General features: G+C 41.4%; 1 long non-coding RNA gene across 1 annotated transcript; it reads left to right on the forward strand.

The window, feature by feature from the left end:
• The first annotated feature begins 826 nt into the window (after window positions 1-826).
• Window positions 827-13,895, forward strand: LOC311115884. The gene is made up of 2 exons (XR_014611320.1): window positions 827-1,200; window positions 11,127-13,895. It is a non-coding gene; the product is annotated as an uncharacterized lncRNA (long non-coding RNA).
• The last annotated feature ends 5,675 nt before the right edge of the window (window positions 13,896-19,570 follow it).

Genomic DNA, 19,570 nt, shown 5'->3' on the forward strand with positions numbered 1-19,570 from the left:
CCTGACCTCAACCCAATTGAGATGGTTTGGGATGAGTCGGACCGCAGAGTGAAGGAAAAGCAGCCAACAAGTGATCAGCATATGTGGGAACTCCTTCAAGACTGTTGGAAAGCATTCCAGGTGAAGCTGGTTGAGAGAATGCCAAGAGTGTGCAAAGCTGTCATCAAGGCAAAGGGTGGCTAATTGAATAATCTCAAATATAAAATATATTTTTATTTGTTTAACACTTTTTTTGGTTACTACAGGATTCCATATGTGTTATTTAATAGTTTTGATATTTTCACTATCATTCTACAATGTAGAAAATAGTAAAAATAAAGAAACGTTTGACTGGTACTGTATATCGGTACATTTGTAAAAGCCTAAACGAATGATAAAATAAGCATCACGTAATTCGACACTCTCCTAGACCTCAATACAAAAAAGGGTATATTTCGCTGACAGATTTTGACCGGAGTAAATCCTCTCGCTTTGCCTCTTCCTCTCTGTCCATACTCTGCATTCAGATGTAGTGAAAAGTATGCAAGCATTTTATGACATTTCGACGCTCTGGGGAGTGTTATGGACTGATGTAAATGGACACGTTTTGGAGGAACTACTTGATGAGAAAAGGCGTGTGAGTCTGAAGACATCTAGGTTGTGCCTTTTAGATTGAGAAAATTAACAACTAAGGAAGAACTTTTCACTTCTCTAACCCCAAACCCCGGCCTGGTCAGCTTCGTCTACTTAGCAAGCGTTCCCGGAAGTCTCGCGATGTTTCGCCTCCGGGTTTAGAGACTCAATACTCTTGCATTCAGACGTAAAGTGAAACGTCTGCAAGTGTTTTACGACATTTCGTTCTCAGTCGGTAGTATAGCTTAGTATAGCTTGCTGAGTTTTTCTTGTTCATTTTAAACCGCAACACGGTCTGGTGTGGAAAGAGGAATACCAGACAGTGGATAGACTTGCAGCAGCACAACAAGGGTCGTGTGAGATGATGGTGTTTTTATATTCACTGTAAATCAAATCTAACCAAAAGCTTCAATTTGCTGCCTGCAAAAGCAGACAAAACTGTTGTGTATAGAATAGAACACCAGACTTTGTTGGTTTGCAGCCTCTGGTTTCACCCACACACCAGAGAAAATGGCGGAACTTGAGGACGCAGGACTGCCCCGAACAATGCAGGAGAACCGAAATGAAGAGGATCCGGGCAATTCAAAGGTAACAGAATTATGCTGAGACCCCGATTTTTCACTTTAAAATTATGCCAAACAAAAAACATTGATTGCAACGTTAAACAAACCATACAACTCTATGCACAAGGACAACTTTTAACAATTTCCACTGAAGATTTTACAAAAACACATACTCGAACAGTGCAGATGTAAAGTTTGGTAACAGAATGACAGTAAAATCTCGCTCAGTGTTTGTGACCACGTTTTCTAAAAACTCTAGGTAAGATTCAAAGATGTCTGCAGAAAGAATGCAGCATCAGCTATGATATGAAACCTCGAGTTTGTAAAAAAAATATTTCGGTTATTGAACTACAGTAAGTGAAGTGGATTAACACCCGGTTACAAAATGATGGTAACAGAATGACATTACGGGTCGCTGATTTGTACTATATAGAAATGCATAATTATGAATGTCATTCTATTCATGGTGATGTATCCTGAATAGAAACACAAAGGTAAGAAACATGTCATATCTTCCTTTGCATGTTTGGGTATTTTACACACTGGCTATTATTCTAATGAGTTCTGCCTCCAAACAAGACCACATTTGGTTGGTCTGGACCAGACCAAATCTGTACCAATCATAAACATCTATGTTTCACAAGTTTGGACATCAAAGTACAGTAGTGTAGAGTACAGTATAGTTCAGTAGAGTACACAGTAAATGATACTGTACTCTACTAGTGTACTAAACTCTATTGTACCGACCTATACTCTGCCCTACTTTTGTTCAACTTTACTGTGCTGTCCAAACTTGTGAAACAGACTTCTATGATTGGTTCAGATTTTGACTGACCAAATTTCAACTACTTTTCAATGTCCATGGATGTCTGGTTTCGGTTGGTGCTCAGTGGGTGAGAGGGCTGGTTACAGTAAATGGAAAGAGGGGGCTCATGGGTAGGTGTCAGTAAGCGCCGGGAGAGGTGACATTAACTGGAGAGAGGGGAGGGGGGGGGGGGGGGGGGGGGGGGGGGGGGGATCCAGATCTTGCTTTGACCACCACGTGACAGAAAGATAAAGGATGTTCAGTTATGAGCTGAACATAACAGTATGCCATTGGAGGGGAGGACAGTAGCAGGTGACCCAACTGTGGTTTGTGACTACTATGAATTCCCATTGTAGCCAATTCAATTGCAGTCATTCTGTTACTGATTATTTTTTTGGTCATTCTGTTACCGATTTTGGTAACAGAATGACATTTTAATCATATAAACCAAATTGTTATCAGTAAAAACACTTAACTAATTGGTAGGTCTACCTTTACTTGTTACTTCTGTGAACTTTCACCATCCTCCCTCTTAAGATATTTTCTTATTTCTCTCCCTCAAAGATATGTGGGTTTTTGGTAATAGAATGGCTTAAATTTACAGAAGGCAAATAATAGGAAAACGCTCAAACCAAGTTTATTCAACCCACTGGGCGCATTAGCAGCAGACACACCATACAAGTCACACAAGCATATATTTATACCTTCCGACTAGGCAGAGTCATCTCCTTGCATATCTAAGATAACCAATCCTTCTCGGTTGTTAGGCAGAAACACAGTAGGTTCCTCTTACTGGTATTGTCATGGCCTGCCTACGTCTAGGATCCTTATGGGCATGGAAGTGTGTGTGAGGTAGGACTGTAATCAGATGGTATTCAGGGTGGGCCCCTGTGGCCCCCCTCCCAGCCGTGTCTTCTCTCTTCAACTGTTGACCTTATCTCAAGTTGAGATCCACATCCCTCATGGTCCTAGTTCCACTGCAACTGGCCTGCCTTATCAGGAATTGAAACTAGACTGTTGGTCTTTGCCTCCTTCCTTCGGAATATTAATATTCAGCAACAACATGTTTGAACAGAATATGAACTTTCTGCACTTCCTCTTGTCTTACTCAGTAACTTTCCATACACAGAGTTCCTATTCACCCTTCATTGACCCCCAACATATACATTTATTATACATGTAATGTAATCAATAAGTTATAGTATGGTAACATGAATAAGTATATTTCAAGCTAGAATCCAACAGCCCCTTTTTTGAATAATAACTCCATACTGTTCAACATTATATAAACTTAGAAATTACTTAGAAATTAACAAAAAAGAAAACATGATTCATATTGCCACATTTGATTTATATAATAATAATATAATATGCCATTTAGCAGACGCTTTTATCCAAAGCGACTTACAGTCATGCGTGCATACATTTTTTTGTGTATGGGTGGTCCCGGGGATCGAACCCACTCCCTTGGCGTTACAAGCGCCGTGCTCTACCAGCTGAACTATATGTTCACACCTCTGAGATTTATGGCCTCTGGCTATATAATCTGCTACCATGGCATAAGGCCCTGGCCTCAATTATAACCACACTCTTACTTCCCCCTCTATCTGCCACCAGCCCTCCTATTGTACAACTGATAATGACATTTCAGCTGGAGCTTTTGACTTTTTCCTCCTTCAGGTTCCTAAGAGAGTGATAGAAAAAGAAAACACAAAATATGACAAGTATTAGTAATGCGTTAGGCTATGCATAATCATATATGGCATAAACCGAAGTTTGATAACATGACGATTCCCACTCTCCCTTAGCCTGGCTCTATACCTTCGGGATACTGTTCTGCTTGGGTCCACAAAAATGAAGGCTCTATACACTTCATGCTTGTACCCAGACTTCCCCCTCAGGCTGCAGGTTTACAGGAGGTGTTCCCATGCCATATCATCCTCACTTCGCCCCCCCGTCTCCTCCTTCTTCCTCCATGGCCATCCGATATACATGTGCGGTGGCCTTAATCAACTGTACCCCATCTTGAGGTAAATTGGCACTGTATACACATTTCAGCATCAACGCCTTCAGGAGATGATATCCCAGCAATGCTAACAAGGTTTCCCCTGCTACCACTAACACTGCCCATGCTGCATACTTCAAGATACTCCTCACTTCAAGATACTCCTCACTTCAAGATACTCCTCAGTCCAGTTCCTTGCTGTTACTATAGTATTCTTTACCACTCCTACCGCTCCTTTGGTTGCTGTCCCTACAGATACCGCCGTGAGAATAGTTATTGCATTGAATCTGTCTCCTGCCCCTGATCTCCCATTGTCATGGTGGCTCAGCGATAGGTCTAAGACTGAATCTTTCAAATGCTCCCTACCGGTTTCCCAAATCCTACCCAGCCTCCTTGCCACCAACATTTCCAACGTCATCCTATGTCCTGCTACAGTCGGTATCAGTGGATAATACTTCCCTGGGCTCAGGTTAGGTATTGGTATGTTATTAGGATCCCCATTAGCTGTTGCAACAGCTACTCTTCCTTGGGTCCACACAAAACATGAAACATGACATAATACAGAAACGCATCTCTCATCCCAAGGCCGATCTACATCCAACCCCTTTGTAAATACCCTCGCTACAGTGTAAACCATGGGTCCCAACGGTTGATAAGCAGCGACATTCTGACACTTTCCTTTTACCATCAGTTGGTCCCAATCTTCTGGGAGGTATGTCAAGTGTTTGCTGGCTGTTAGGAATGGTGGAGAGATTAGTGGCGTTGGGAGTGTCCAACCGTACAAAACTCTGAGTCACATGTTTCTTAATCACACACTGCAGGAGATGCGTGGCTACTAACACAGAACTACCCTTCGGGTGAGGTGGCTTCCTGTAAACAGGGAACTGTGGCTAGTCTTTCAAGAGTTTGCCTTCCTCGATGAACCCCTCACTAAAAATGCATAATAGCGTCTGAAACACTATCTCTGCTACCACCACCGTGTGAACAGACACAAACACAGGCACAGACACACACACACACGATACGAACTATACACACACGTACACATGGATTTTGTGTTATAGATATGTGGTAGTAGAATAGTGGTCTGAGGGCACACTCTTAATGTGTTGTGAAATCTGTTGTGAATGTATTTGTAATGTTTTAAAAATTGTATAACTGCCTTAATTTTTGCTGCCAAGGCAGAAGCTAATGGGGATCCATAATAAATACAAATGATCCTGGTATGCGTGTCGTTCAACTTATCTTCATAGTAGTCTCAATTTTGTGCGCAGTTAGCTGTCTTTCCTCTACTGTGAGCTATCCCCTGTACCAGTACACAAAGAGGAGTGGTATCGTTCCCCAGAGACTTTATTACCCACTTCTATAAGCTATGAGCCATGCAGATCACATTCAATTATTCTCTCCCAATTCCCTGTAACATTAATGCCTTGGTTTTTGGGACTCCATAGAATGCACTGATATCGGTCCTGCCCGAATCTGCCACTAACACTACATAGGACTGACCCCATGACTCCCCCATCATATAATTTACATGGATTCATTTCTGTCTCTGTCACTAGTTCAGCCCCTAAACGAGTTTGTAAGTATGCCTTTATCTGCTCATATACCTCTTCTTCCCCCTGAAGCTTGACCGTGAGAATAGTTTGGTTCCCATGTTCACTCCTAATGGTCTGCTGGTGTCTAAAACCTTCCCTGACTACTTCACTCCTTTAGTTGCAGTACTATAGGGCATCACTGGTGAATAGAAACTCTTACGCGATAGCACTTCCCCCACACCATCCTTTGCTGTACCATCGTCAGCAAGGGTGTCAACGTGTTCAACATATTGGGGCTTTTTAGGTTGTGGTAGCACTAGTCTTAAAGTTATTAACGGACCCTCAGCTGATCAAGAACCCTGGCACATTATGTCCATTTGAGGCAGGAGAGAAAATGTAGTTTAATTTCTTACTCTCAGTGCCATTACTTTCCTTCCATACTCCTTTCTGTATCAATATTACACCTTGTTCTGAACAGCCTATGTCCAATTTACTAGTCCTTTTATCATGTGGCTCCACCCAGATCATTGTGCCTTTGTGATTAGTGACCTCTCTGGTCTCCATGGCGTTAGTCCTGACTTTACCCCAATGTACTCACATGTCTTCGTATTTGGCCACCAATTCTATGCGGTTTGTCAATCTATCCCTCTTACATGGGGCATTGACCGTTACAGTGACTGACACATACTATGGCAGTTAAAGTAGCTCCTAGACCCCACCCAACTGCTTGTTTACAGTGGAATCTACTCTTACTAAGGCTGCCGCTTCGTCTGCTCTGCAGATATTTTAGGTTTGGTAACCCCAATGCTGGCACTTGACACAATTGCTTCTTTAACTCGACGAACGCCTCCTCACACTCTTGACTCCACTCTCTATTCTTTCATGGGGACGCTTCCCCCCTTTCGTCAATTCTGTAAATGGCTCAGCAATTTCAGAAAATGATGGAATAAAATGTCTCACAAAATTGAGTGTGCGAGGAGTGTTTGATCGTGCCAGAGAATGCATTGTCTCTACTTGATCGCGTGTGTGCTTCGTGCCTTTTGAAATCGAAACCCCCAGATATGTTACCTCATGTTTTGCCAATTGGGCTTTCTTATATGATGCTTTGTGACCCTGCTCTGCCAAATAGTTTACTAATGTGGTAAGGTCTCGCATATGAGTTTCTTCGTCTTTTGACGCCAACAACAAATCATCTATGTACTGTACCAATACGGAACCCTCAAATGTACACCATTTTTGCGATTATTTTAAAAGTTTGACTGTTTGTAAATCCCATTGGTGCCCTCGCCCACATATACTGCTCCCCTTGACAACAAAATCCGAACCAGTGTCGTGACTCTTCAGCCACCTGCACTAACGAAAGTCAGTTTTTCATGTCAAGCACGCTGGACCATTCTGAGTCTGAGGGAATAGATACCAAAAGGTCTGCCAAATCCGCTACTACTGGTGTGATTTTCACTGCATGTTTGTTTTATGCCGCGAAAATCCACTATATTACGCCATTTTAGTCCTTTCTTTACTGGAAACACATGGCTGTTGCATCGGGCTTGTCCTTGTACCGCTATGCCTCGCTCTAGTAATATTGGAAGATCCTCCGCCTCCGGTTTAATAGGGTATTGCTTCATCGGTGGCGGTTGATCTCCCTCCACCACAACAGGCTTGCAGCCTTTAATCAGACCACAATCTAATGCGTCTGTTGCCAATAGTGGATGACCCTGAAACAACAATTGCTCTTCTTTCGCCGTCCGTACTGCCAATTTGAATTTGTTAACTTTGAGAATCCACTCCCCTGGCATTTCACAGAGATTATCCAACCCCAAAATTGGTTCCACACCCGTCACCATGTAAAATGAGCCTGGGATTGTTACTGGTACTATGGTCAAGGACATGGATAATAGTTGTATTGTTTTCGATTCCGCCCGTTACCCAGCTGAATGGTGATACTTTTTTTCCTGTCGCGAATTTAGCCAATTTCTCATCGTAAGGAATCTGTGATATTTGAGCACCGGTATCTACTAGGAAGTTGTGAGATGTGGCCTCCTACGTCTCCTCCCACATAGAAACCATCAATCGACCGCACAGAGGCCAGATATACACTACCATTCAAAAGTTTGGGGTCACTTAGAAATGTCCTTGTTTTCGAAAGAAAATCTAAAAAATATGTCCATTTAAAATAACATCAAATTGATCAGAAATACAGTGAAGACATTGTTAATGTTGTAAATGGCTATTGTAGCTGGAAACGGCTGATTTTTAATGGAATATCTACATAGGCGTTCAGAGGCCCATTATCAGCAACCATCAGTCCTGTGTTCCAATGGCATGTTGTGTTTGCTGATCCAAGTTTATCATTTTAAAAGGCTAATTGATCATTAGAAAACCCTTTTGCAATTATGTTAGCACAGCTGAAAACTGTTGTGCTGATTTAAAGAAGCAATAAAACGGGCCTTCTTGAGACTGGTTGAGTATCTGGAGCATCAGCAATTGTGGGTTCGATTACAGGCTCAAAATGGCCAGAAACAAATAACTTCCTTCTGAAACTCGTCAGTCTATTATTGTTCTGAGAAATTAAGGCTATTCCATGCGAGAAATTGCCAAGAAACTGATGATCTCATACAACGCTGTGTACTACTCCCTTCACAGAACAGCGCAAACTGGCTCTAACCAGAATAGAAAGAGGAGTGGGAGGCCCCGGTGCACAACTGAGCAAGAGGACAAATACATTAGTGTCTAGTTTGAGAAACAGGTGCCTCACAGGTCCTCAACTGGCAGCTTCATTAAATAGTACCCGCAAAACACCAGTCTCCACGTCAATAGTGAAGAGGCGACTCCGGGATGCTGACCTTCTAGGCAGAGTTGCAAAGAAAAAGCCATATCTCAGACTGGCCAATAAAAATAAAAGATTAAGATGGGCAGTCTGAGATATGGCTTTTTCTTTGCAACTCTGCCTAGAAGGTCAGCATCCCGGAGTCGCCTCTTCACTATTGACGTGGAGACTGGTGTTTTGCGGGTACTATTTAATGAAGCTGCCAGTTGAGGACCTGTGAGGCGCCTGTTTCTCAAACTAGACACTAATGTATTTGTCCTCTTGCTCAGTTGTGCACCAGGGCCTCCCACTCCTCTTTCTATTCTGGTTAGAGCCAGTTTGCGCTGTTCTCAAAATGGCCAGAAACGAATGTCAAAAATGTTATAAATTCATTTGCATTTTAATGAGGGAAAGAAGTATTTGACCCCTCTGCAAAACATGACAGTACTTGGTGGCAAAACCCTTGTTGGCAATCACAGAGGTCAGACGTTTCTTGTAGTTGGCCACCAGGTTTGCACACATCTCAGGAGGGATTTTGGCATCCATACACTCTTGGCTGCATTTAAACTGTCCATCCACGGGATAATGTGTACCAATTTTGTCTAATTTGGCAACCTTTCCCCATCACTTATTTGATTATTGGTGCTGATCGTACTCCTTTTTCCAGCTCTTTTAAAGCTTTGGTAATACTCTCCCCGCTCTGGGAGTTATTGGCTCTGCGCCACCCCCAACGGTGTTTAGGTTTCTGAACCCACGGTTGTAACAATTGCCCTCTATTAATGACTTTCCCGAGGTAGATACCCACTCCCTCGGAGAGTAGTAACAGTGTAAGCGCTTAATCATTTTGTCACTTGTCCGAACAGTTTTGGTGCTGGATGACACTGTATTGTATGCCAATTCACCACAGATGGACGACTAATGTGTAGTACGGGAAGGGTTTTAGTCCAGTCTCTTGACGTAAATATCTCTGTTCCCGCCAACACTCTGTAGCAAAATTACACAGTTGTCCTCCTATTTCCACATAATCCATCACGGTTCCCCGCCCCAATTGAGCATAAACCAACCTCTCCTCTTATTGCTACTGCTAATACACATTAATCACTTTCAAACAACGTTCTAATGTCCTTTCACTTTTATAATCATGGAGGGGGCTGCCTTCCAGAACTTACAGGCAACCTTCTATCGCCATCCACATTCCCACTTACTGACAATGTTTAATCTTTAAGCACAGATATCCTCAGATCTCTTATTCTCCACAGAGTGCACTTCCTGCCTTTCTCATTCTACATTGCCTACTTCTCTAAAACCTACCGTACTAGTACACAAGCATGACAATTTATCCATACACAGCCTTTACGGCCTTATGGTCACCACGGCTGGGGCTCTTACCCCCCTGGGACCTTCGTCCCACTTACGGATCTCGCAGGGAACCAACCCCACTCGGGACCTATCCTTATGGAACCTACTCTACACCATATCTCTACGACCAGTCATAACACAATGGGACTACTGAATCCTATAATGTGTATTCAGCCTACGACTCATCTCCCCAAGATGTCAGAATGAGTGGTAACAGGTGTAGGAACTGTGCCTACCTTGTTTTTGGTGCCGGCTCCTGCTCCACTAATTCGTACTCTCCAGTTTGACTGTAAATCGTGGTGAATCCTGCCGACAACGCCAACTGTTAGGTTCTGAACAAAAAGAGTAGAAACTCAACGTTTATTCAACCCACTATGGCGCTTTAGCTGCAGACACAACATACAAGTCACACAAGCATATATTTATACCTTCCGATTTAGGTGGAGTCATCTCCTTTCATGTCTAAGATAACCAATCCTTCTCTGTTGTTAGGCAGAAACACAGTAGGTTCCTCTTACTGGTATTGTCATGGCCTGCCTACGTCTAGGATCCTTATGGGCATGGAAGTGTGTGTGAGATAGGACTGTAATCAGATGGTATTCAGGGTGGGCCCCTGTGGCCCCCCCTCCCAGCCATGTCTTCTCTCTTCAACTGTTGACCTTATCTCAAGTTGAGATCCACATCCCTCATGGTCCTAATTCCACAGCAACTGGCCTGCCTTATCAGGAACTGAAACTAGACTGTTGGTCTTTGCCTCCTTCCTTCGGAATATTAATATTCAGCAACATCATGTTTGAACAGAATATGAACGTTCTGCACTTTCCCTTGTCACACTCAGTAACTTTCCATACACAGAGTTCCTATTCACCCTTCATTGACCCCCAACATATACATTTATTATACATGTAATCAATACATTCTAGTATGGTAACATAAATAAGTATATTTCAAGCTAGAATCCAACACCAGAAATCAAAGCCTTTCCTTATTCCTAATTTTTAGGATGGAATATGGTTGAACATTTGATATGCCTCAATTTCTCAAAAATATACTCTTTCATTTGACACCAAATTTGACACTTCACATGCTAATGCTCATGGGGCTTTTTACATGGCAATGCCCACTACTACCTTCTCTAGCCTAGGTCACAAGCCTATGTAATCAATATGCTATATCATGGTGCTCTCTAGACCTAATGACAAATAAATCATCATTATCATGTTGATACTGCTAGGTATTTCAAATGATTAGACCGAGCTACTACTGTAAAGATGTCGACCTCAGTTATTTGTTTAGCTGTTTGTATATGCTATCTATTCTAATTTGGACTTTAACCGTAATGAAAAGTAGGCTATTTTATCTATTACAAAATGAATGTTGTTTTAGAGAGCAGATGATAGGCCAACTAGTAATGATGCTATTTTAAATGTATTTCCAGGCAGAGGAGATGGACACCCCAGAAGACCTGCAAGAAGACAACCTGATCGAGCAGGAACACTTCCACAGTTCTAATTATGAGAAGCAAGATGGACATTTGGCAGTTAGGAGGAATGTAATATTAGAACGAACTAAATTCAACCAAAGACAACAAGAAGCAGGAGAGACAGCTGATGATTTTATCACTGCACTTCATTGTTTGTCAGAACATTGCGGTTATGGAGCTCTGCTCAGTGAGATGATAAGAGACCGACTAGTCATGGGCTTACATGACAAAAGACTGTCCAAGCAATTACAAATGGACCCAGAAATAACACTGGATAAAGCTGTCACACGCATTCGTCAAACTGAACTTGTGAAAAAGCAACAGGACCTGCTGGAGCATACCTTCAAAGCTGCCAGCAGTGCAGCAAATGTAGAGCGTGTGCTTTCACATAGCAAACAGCAATGCCCGGCCAATGCCCAGTGCCAATCAGAGAAGAAGAATCAAAACTCAGAAAGACCACAACAACCCCAAACAACGCAGGAGAATGAAGAGGAGCCCCAAGAGAATGGTGGCACTGATGAGTGGATCGAGGGTTTCAGTCCTGGAGGAGAGAAGCCACACTACTGCTTCCACTGTGGTAAGAGCTTTAGAAAAGTGAGGGATCTTATAAGACACCAACGAACACATACAGGAGAGAAGCCTCACCACTGCCCTGATTGTGAACAAAGTTTTGCTCGATTAGATCGTCTTAAGTCACACCAGCTAACACATACAGGAGTGAAGGCTCACCAATGCCCTGATTGTGACAAAAGTTATTCTCAATCGTATCATTTGAAAAGACACCACCAGCGAACGCATATGAAAGGGAAATACTTCCACTGCAATCATTGTGAGGAACTTTTCTCCAAACCAAAAGATCTAAAAACACACATGCATGTACATGCTGGAGAAAAGACATACCTTCAGCAAGAAACGCATACAGGGAAGAAGCCTTCCCACTGCTCCGAAACGAACCAGTGCTCCGACTGTGGGAAGAGCTTTCGACAAGTGGGGGATCTTAAAAGACACCAACGAACACATACTGGAGAGAAGCCTTACCACTGCCCTGATTGCGACAGAGGTTTCGGTCGATTAGATCGTCTTAAGTCACACCAGCTAACACATACAGGGGTGAAGGCTCACCAATGCCCTGATTGTGACAAAAGTTATTCTCAATCGTATCATTTGAAAAGACACCACCAGCGAAAGCATATGAAAGGGAAATACTTCCACTGCAATCATTGTGAGGAACTTTTCTCCAAACCAGAAGATCTAAAAACACACATGCATGTACATGCTGAAGAAAATGCATACCTTCCGCAAGAAACTCATACAGGTGAGAAGCCTTACCACTGCTCTATCTGCAACACAAGTTTTGTGGGAAGGCAGAGGTTTATAAAACATCAACTAACACACATGGAAAAGAAACCTTACCACTGTTCAAGGTGTGATAAAAGATTTCCTGACATGGAAAAACTAAGATCACACCTTCCAGTACATACTGGAGACCTGGCACTCCACTGTTCTGACTGTGGAAAGTGTTTCTTAAACAAGACAAAGTTTGAAAGACATCAAAGAACACACACTGGAAGTGTACTATACCTCTGCACTGACTGTGGGGAGGGTTTTACAAATATGCAACAGTTGGAAGGGCACCAGCGAATGCACACTGGAGAGAAACCATACCACTGCACTGATTGCGGGAAGAGTTTTGCACTTGAAAAAACATTTAAGTGTCACAAGAAAGCACACAAGTTCAAACTCTCTGGAGAAAGAGCAGCCTATCCTTGCTTGGAATGTGGAAATACTTTTTCTCGTTCATGTGACGTGATGACTCATGTGAGAAGGGTGCATAATAAAGAGAGACCTTTCCAGTGCTCCTGCTGTGGGAAAAGATTTTTCCAAAAGAACTCTCTTACAATACACATGAGAATTCATACTGGAGAGAAACCGTATCGCTGCTCAGACTGTGGACAAAGCTTCTCCCAAATTAATGACAGAAAACGCCACCAGAAGAGGCAACACTCTGGAGAGGAGACAACTTCTATCCTACAGTCTGAAAGGCAAAGTCATAGAGACCCTCAATAAGAAAGGACTACTACAACAGAGACACACAAAATGCAATATTGTAACAGTATCATTGTCTTATTGCAGATTTTTTGTAAACTTTGTCAAACACAAAAACATTATTTATTAACAGCAAAACATTCTTTTTATGAATCACTTTTTATCAGCGACGTGATCATCAGAGTATAAATCATTTACATACCAAGATGTATGGAATAATTTGGGAAATCCAATTAAAAACTAAAAAGAACAATTTCTCAGCATTGACTGGTGAACAGTTATTAGATGCCCAAGTTATTCAGGTTGGCATGAACTCTCTTCTCATTTCCTACATCTGAAAGAGCGGTAGGAAGATTAACGGTAGCTACTGACAGTTGTTTTTTTTGGTGTCTTTAATCATAAAAGCCTTTTCCACATCTTTTGCATGAGTATGGTCTGACTCCTGTGTGCACTTGCATGTTGGCTACGACATGAATGGCTTGGCAGAATCTTCTCCCGCAGACGTCACAGCTGAAAGGCTTCTCTCATGGACTCGCTCATATGCCTTTTGAGAACACTGATGAGTTGAAAGTCTCCCACAATCACTGCACTTGTGTGGTTTTCTCACCTGTATGGATCAGCGCATGTATCTTAAGAGATTGTTTTGTAATAAATCTCTTTCCCCAATAGCCATAAACATTGGGCTTCTCTCCCGTGTGTAATATCTGGTGATATTCAAAAGTAGCTTTATGGAGAAAAGTTTTTCCGCATGTGAAACAAATGTGTATGTTTTCTCCTGTGAAGTTTTCCATGTATTTTCAGAGAACTGATGGAGCTGAAGCCCTTCAAACATATCTCACAACTGAATGGTTTTGGTTGGTCGGTTTTGCTTGTCTCGCTCCTTGAGTTTCTCCGTTACCCTTGTGCGATAGCTTGTGTAATGAAAAGTCTTTCCACATTCAGTGGGGTCTGTAATAATGACTGTATAAAATACATAACTCATACTGAGCTATATTGAATGCTAATTTTATTTTGAAATTATATTATTTTATACTAATACAATTGCTCAGAGAAAGATTTTGTTTAACAAGTAATACTCGATCTCAAAAAGTTAGGGGTCAACATTTACAGCCCTAAAGATACTTATAAAGTAGTCAAAAGTTTAGTATTTGGCCCCATATTCCTAGCACGCAATGAATACATCAAAGCTTATGACTCTACAAACTTATAGGATGCATTTGCAGTTCGTTTTGGTTGTGTTTGAGATTATTTTGTGCCCAATAGAATGGTAAATAATGTGTTGTGCCATTTTGGAGTCACTTTTATCGTAAATAAGAATAGAATGTTTATACATTATCACTTCTACATTATATAACATTTACATTATCACTTCTACATTCATAAGTATTCTACCATGATTACGGATAATCTTGAATGAATTGTGAATAATGATGAGTGAGAAAGTTAGAGGGTCAAAGATCATACTCCCAAGACATGCTAACCTCCCCTGTTATTGGTAACGGTGAGAGGTTAGCATCTCACAACTGTACAGCCTCTTCTTTGTGTGAATTTGATGGTGTCTTGCAAGGCTTTCCTTAAAGCTGAAATTAGCTCCACAAATCTCACGTTAATAGCTTCTCCCCTGTGTGAACTACCTGGTGCTCATTTAACTTGGCCAGCTGCAGAAAGGTCTTGCCACACTGGGAGCATGGGTGTGTGCCTTCTGTACATTCTGTATACAGATCTAATATGTGTTTTCAGGTTGAGATGTACTGAAATTCTTTCCACACATCCCACTGGGCACAGACCAGTGGAGGCTCATCAGAGGAGGAAGGGGAGGACCATCCTCAGTGAATTTCATTAAAAAAATAAAGTGAAACATTAGTTATCCTTTGTAGATAAAACTATATTAAATATATTCACATGTCACCAAATAATTAAAACACTGTTTTGCAATGAAGATCTACAGTAACCTCCGCAGCACTCTGTAGGGTAGCACCATGGTGTAGCCGGAGGACAGCTAGCTTCTGTCCTCCTCTGGGTACATTGACTTTAATACAAAACCTAGGAGGCTTATGGTTCTCACCCCCTTCCATAGACCTACACAGTAATGATGACAATTTCCGGAGGACATCCTCCAACCTATCAGAGCTCTTGCGGCATGAACTGACATGTTGTCCACCCAATCAAAGGATCAGAGAATGAATCTAGTACTGAAAGCATAAACTACAGCTAGCTAGCACTGCAGTGCCCACATTGTGGGGAGTAGTTGACTCAAAGAGAGAGACAATAGTTCAACAGTTTTGAACAAATTAATTTCTTCCAAAATCAAGGTGAAGCGAGAGAGCTATATTTGGTAGTTTTTTTTTTTTACGTTCACTTTAACTAGCAAATGCAGCTAGCTAGTTTAGCCTACTCAAACATCTAGCTCAAACAGAGAGGGATGCTATGTTACCTAGCTGGCTATCTAACACTGGAACTCTTCCAAGTCAAGTTTGTATTTATTTATTGCCACGGGCCCGCCGGTGTAACTGCTAAACTGCTTTCTGACTGTACACTGTACTGCATGATTGTAACGGGTTTACTAACGCGTTACTTCTAGTGGACTATGATGTGACAAAGATGTAGGCTGTGTGTAGCGGTTAGCGGTCATGATATGAAGGTTTGGCTTGGAAAGGTTTTTTCGCCTGGTCACAGACTGCTTATGTGTTGTGTATTGAAGTCCACAAGAGAAGGGAAAGGTGCAAGGAGAGCACGTAGATAGTTGCAAGAAGGAATTATATCTACAACGAGCAAAGTGATCATGCTGTTTTTATTTGGCTGCTATGAAAGTCAACTGTTTGTAAATGATCAGGGGCGTATTCATTCCGCCGATTCTGTTAAAACGTTTCTTAAACAGAACGAAACATGGATAAACATACAGTGGGGAAAAAAAGTATTTAGTCAGCCACCAATTGTGCAAGTTCTCCCACTTAAAAAGATGAGAGAGGCCTGTAATTTTCATCATAGGTACACGTCAACTATGACAGACAAAATGAGAAAAACTTTTCCAGAAAATCACATTGTAGGATTTTTAATGAATTTATTTGCAAATTATGGTGGAAAATAAGTATTTGGTCAATAACAAAATTTTCTCAATACTTTGTTATATACCCTTTATTGGCAATGACACAGGTCAAACGTTTTCTGTAAGTCTTCACAAGGTTTTCACACACTGTTGCTGGTATTTTGCCCCATTCCTCCATGCAGATCTCCTCTAGAGCAGTGATGTTTTGGGGCTGTCGCTGGGCAACACGGACTTTCAACTCCCTCCAAAGATTTTCTATAGGGTTGAGATCTGGAGACTGGCTAGGCCACTCCAGGACCTTGAAATGCTTCTTACGAAGCCACTCCTTCGTTGCCCGGGCAGTGTGTTTGGGATCATTGTCATGCTGAAAGACCCAGCCACGTTTCATCTTCAATGCCCTTGCTGATGGAAGGAGGTTTTCACTCAAAATCTCATGATATATGGCCCCATTCATTCTTTCCTTTACACGGATCAGTTGTCCTGGTCCCTTTGCAAAAAAACAACCCCAAAGCATGATGTTTCCACCCCCATGCTTCACAGTAGGTATGGTGTGCTTTGGATGCAACTCAGCATTCTTTGTCCTCCAAACACGACGAGTTGAGTTTTTACCAACATTTTCTATTTTTGTTTCATATGACCATATGACATTCTCCCAATCCTCTTCTGGATCATCCAAATGCACTCTAGCAAACTTCAGACGGGCCTGGACATGTACTGGCTTAAGCAGTGGGACACATCTTGCACTGCAGGATTTGAGTCCCTGGCGGCGTAGTGTGTTACTGATGGTAGGCTTTGTTACTTTGGTCCCAGCTCTCTGCAGGTCATTCACTAGGTCCCCCCGTGTGGTTCTGGGATTTTTGCTCACCGTTCTTGTGATCATTTTGACCCCACGGGGTGAGATCTTGCGTGGAGCCCCAGATCGAGGGAGATTATCAGTGGTCTTGTATGTCTTCCATTTCCTAATAATTGCTCCCACAGTTGATTTCTTCAAACCAAGCTGCTTACCTATTGCAGATTTAGTCTTCCCAGCCTTGTGCAGGTCTACAATTTTGTTTCTGGTGTCCTTTGACAGCTCTTTGGTCTTGGCCATAGTGGAGTTTGGAGTGTGACTGTTTGAGGTTGTGGACAGGTGTCTTTTATACTGATAACAAGTTCAAACAGGTGCCATTAATACAGGTAACGAGTGGAGGACAGAGGAGCCTCTTAAAGAAGACGTTACAGGTCTGTGAGAGCCAGAAATCTTGCTTGTTTGTAGGTGACCAAATACTTATTTTCCACCATCATTTGCAAATAAATTCATAAAAAATCCTACAATGTGATTTTCTGGATTTTTTTTCCTCAATTTGTCTGTCATAGTTGACGTGTACCTATGATGAAAATTACAGGCCTCTCTCATCTTTTTAAGTGGGAGAACTTGCACAATTGGTGGCTGACTAAATACTTTTTTTCCCCACTGTACCTGAATTTGTCCAACAGAATCTCTCATTTGCAACTGTTGGACTAATGATTACACCCTAGATCAGCTAGATGCAGGCAAGAGGTATTGAATGTGTCACTGTTCTCTCAACCTGTTGCACCAACATTGTAAACTTTAATTAATTGACTAGGTTGTAGCAACCTCATGATGGGTACCGGGAAAATTAGAGTATCATGTAGTAGCCTAAACCTATCGACGTTACATTGAGCTGGGTGAATGGAATATGAATGACTGTCATCCAATATGCTGTAATAGAAATAAGGCCATGCTCATAAAACAATGATCATCCTCCCTCATCGTAAACTGCACCGACTGGCACAGAAGTCAGTTCAATGTCTAGTTTTGATATAAATTTGATTTTGTCAACTAACATGAATTCAATGTGAAATCAATAAAACATTTCACCATGTCATTGGATTTAGGTTAAAAGTTGGGTGAAAAATGACTAAATGCCCTTAAATTGATTACTTTTTTTCAAATGCAATCAGTTTTCCACGGTGAGTCAACTTCATCACATTTTGGCGGATGAAATGACGTGGAAACAATGTTAAAAGTGAGGCAGGATTTATTTATATAAAAGAAAGCTTTTGTGAAAGACCACAGTTAGAAAGATATGGCATATAGAAGCAAACCAGATGGACATCATGAAAATGATCGGAGAGATTGAGGGTAGAGGAAGTTCAGGAGTAAAAACAAACAAAATATAATTATTGTAAAATTGACTGTGTCCATTGTTGTTCACTAGTTTACTCCAATTAGGGAAGGGGTGGTGGGGTTGGAAAGTAATAAAGGGAAAAATATTATATATATATATATATATATATATGCGAGGGGGAAAAAACATATAGGGGATTGGAAGTGATGCAGACAATTACATTGATGGAAGTTACAATCTATCTGCAATATTAAAGCTGGTCTACCCCCTAAAAACAATTAAAAATAAAAGAAACTAATCTTAATTCTCTGCTTTTTTCTCCGTTTTTCAATGTGTGTTTTAAAAGAGAGCTTATCGTCAATCAAAATACCCAAGTACTTATAATGGGGAACTTAAATTTGGGCTCCCTTTAAAATAAAATAAGTGGAGGAGTCTCTGAAGAACCGCTTTATATACAAAAAGTAGCCAAAGCTGGCCCCTTCTGGTAGTCAGAGACTCCCAGCCAACAGAACTATACAAAATGCAGTGATGTGTACGAAATCTGTCCCCAGTGATAAAACGCAGTGGTGAGTGATAGACTGAGTCTAAAGGTTTTAAAACAGAGGCTGCCGTATGCATGTAGATTATATCACTATAATCAAGTAATGGGAGAAGCGTTGTTTGAACAATCTTCCTTCTACTTTCAAAAGTGAGGCAGGATTTAGTTCTATAAAATAAATAAATCTTAATTCTCAGCTTTTTTCTCAGTTTTTCAATGTGTGTTTTAAAAGAGAGCTTATCGTCAATCAAAATACCCAAGTACTTATAATCGGGAACTTCAATTTGGGCTCCCTTTAAGATAAATCAGATTTGACCTTTCAGACAAGTCACATGGCCAGCAATCAGATTTGTATCTACAAAGGTGGTTTGAAATGTGGCTTGAAATAGCCGATTCCATGTGCTTTTTGGTTGTTCAGACTGCAGGAAAATGAACCGATTTCGAATCGGATATGCGAAAAAATAGGATTTAAATCACTTCAAACTCCTAATGTGAACAAGGCTTAAGTCGTTTGCCGGAATGCCACCTGCATCCACTTATATAAATTCATTTGTATAAGCCTAAACGAATGATCAAATAAGCCTCACGTAATTCAACACTCTCATAGACCTCCGTACAAAAAAGGGGTTTGGGCGGA

Source organism: Coregonus lavaretus, assembly GCF_964263955.1.
Source record: "Coregonus lavaretus genome assembly, contig: HAP1_SCAFFOLD_2720, whole genome shotgun sequence".
Taxonomy (NCBI): domain Eukaryota; kingdom Metazoa; phylum Chordata; class Actinopteri; order Salmoniformes; family Salmonidae; genus Coregonus; species Coregonus lavaretus.